Genomic DNA, 255 nt, shown 5'->3' on the forward strand with positions numbered 1-255 from the left:
AGGGCACCTATGGATTTATTATATTAAAAAATATATATATATATATATATATATATATATATATTCCCCCAGGAACTGAACTACATTTTCGAATAATTGCATAGTGACTGTACTATAAGGTAAATCATATTAGCAGGGTCATGTAAAGTTTGTCGCTGATTAACAGCAGTAGTTGGCGTAGTGTAACCTAATAAGTGTGCCTAGGCTGAATATATATATATATATATATATATATATATATATATATATATATAT

General features: G+C 25.9%; 1 protein-coding gene across 1 annotated transcript in view; it reads left to right on the top strand.

The window, feature by feature from the left end:
* Positions 1–255, top strand: part of slc12a8 (solute carrier family 12 member 8) — a 17,328-nt gene that overhangs the window by 12,916 nt on the left and 4,157 nt on the right. The window lies entirely within an intron of this gene.

This window comes from Seriola lalandi, unplaced genomic scaffold (assembly GCF_002814215.2).
Source record: "Seriola lalandi dorsalis isolate HSWRI2012SDOR001 ecotype SW California unplaced genomic scaffold, Sedor1 jcf7180002054568, whole genome shotgun sequence".
Lineage (NCBI taxonomy): Eukaryota > Metazoa > Chordata > Actinopteri > Carangiformes > Carangidae > Seriola > Seriola lalandi.